This window comes from Triticum aestivum, chromosome 6A, assembly GCF_018294505.1.
Source record: "Triticum aestivum cultivar Chinese Spring chromosome 6A, IWGSC CS RefSeq v2.1, whole genome shotgun sequence".
NCBI classification, from domain to species: Eukaryota; Viridiplantae; Streptophyta; class Magnoliopsida; order Poales; family Poaceae; genus Triticum; species Triticum aestivum.
Genome location: NC_057809.1, coordinates 504,075,955 through 504,078,018, shown reverse-complemented (window position 1 = coordinate 504,078,018; position 2,064 = coordinate 504,075,955).

The following is a 2,064-nucleotide window of genomic DNA, read 5'->3' as shown; positions in this document are numbered from 1 at the left end:
GCGGTGGCCGGAGCACCTGTGCAGAGAGGGAGCTCGGGTGAGGGAGGAGGAGAGGAAGGAGAAGGAGGAGGGCCGGACGGCGCGGGGCTCACCGGAGCGCGGGCGCCGTGGGGCGGCGAACGACGGCGTCGGACGGGGCGTCACCGGGGCTGGGCGGCGTGCGGCTCGCGGCGGGATGCTCCACGGCGGCGTGGGCGGATCACGGGCGGCGGGGAGGCGGAAGGACGGCGCGGGCTCGGAGTGTTGGAAATATGCCCTAGAGGCAATAATAAATTAGTTATTATTATATTTCCTTGTTCATGATAACCGTTTATTATCCATGCTAGAATTGTATTGATAGGAAACTCAGATACATGTGTGGATACATAGACAACACCATGTCCCTAGTAAGCCTCTAGTTGACTAGCTCGTTGATCAATAGATGGTTACGGTTTCCTGACCATGGACATTGGATGTCATTGATAACGGGATCACATCATTAGGAGAATGATGTGATGGACAAAGACCCAATCCTAAGCCTAGCACAAGATCATGTAGTTCGTATGCTAAAGATTTTCTAATGTCAAGTATCATTTCCTTAGACCATGAGATTGTGCAACTCCCGGATACCGTAGGAGTGCTTTGGGTGTGCCAAACGTCACAACGTAACTGGGTGACTATAAAGGTGCACTACGGGTATCTCCGAAAGTGTCTGTTGGCTTGGCACGAATCGAGACTGGGATTTGTCACTTCGTGTGACGGAGAGGTATCTCTGGGCCCACTCGGTAGGACATCATCATAATGTGCACAATGTGATCAAGGAGTTGATCACGGGATGATGTGTTACGGAACGAGTAAAGAGACTTGCCGGTAACGAGATTGAACAAGGTATCGGGATACCGACGATCGAATCTCGGGCAAGTATCGTACCGCTAGACAAAGGGAATTGTATACGGGATTGATTAAGTCCTTGACATCGTGGTTCATCCGATGAGATCATCGTGGAACATGTGGGAGCCAACATGGGTATCCAGATCCCGCTGTTGGCTATTGACCGAAGAGTCATCTCGGTCATGTCTGCATGTCTCCCGAACCCGTAGGGTCTACAGACTTAAGGTTCGGTGATGCTAGGGTTATAGAGACATTAGTATGCGGTAACCCGAAAGTTGTTCGGAGTCCCGGATGAGATCCCGGACGTCACGAGGAGTTCCGGAATGTTCCGGAGGTAAAGAATTATATATAGGAAGTGCTATTTCGGCCATCGGGACAAGTTTCGGGGTCACCGGTATTGTACCGGGACCACCGGAAGGGTCCCGGGGGTCCACTGGGTGGGGCCACCTGCCCCGGGGGGCCACATGGGCTGTAGGGGGTGCGCCTTGGCCTATATGGGCCAAGGGCACCAGCCCCAAGAGGCCCATGCGCCAAGAGAAGAGGGAAAGGAAGAGTCCTAAAGGGGGAAGGCACCTCCTAGGTGCCTTGGGGAGGAGGGACTCCTCCCCTGGCCGCACCCTTCCTTGGAGGAAGGGCCAAAGGCTGCGCCCCCCTCTCCCTTGGACCTGTATATAGTGGGGGAAAGGGAGGGCAAGAACACCTAAGCCCTGGCGCCTCCCTCTCCCTCCCATGACACATCTCCCTCCTCCCGCAGCGCTTGGCGAAGCCCTGTTGGAATCCCGCTACTTCCACCACCACGCCGTCATGATGCTGGATCTCCATCAACCTCTCCTCCCCCCTTGCTGGATCAAGAAGGAGGAGACGTCGCTGCTCCGTACGTGTGTTGAACACGGAGGTGCCGTCCGTTCGGCGCTAGGATCATCGGTGATTTGGATCACGAAGAGTACGACTCCATCAACCCCGTTCTCTTGAACGCTTCCGCGCGCGATCTACAAGGGTATGTAGATCCACTCCTCCCTCGTTGCTAGATGACTCCATAGATAGATCTTGGTGACACATAGGAAAATTTTGAATTTATGCTACGTTCCCCAACAGTGGCATCATGAGCTAGGTCTATGCGTAGTTTCTATGCACGAGTAGAACACAAAGTAGTTGTGGGCGTTGATTTTGTTCAATATGCTTGCCGTTACTAGT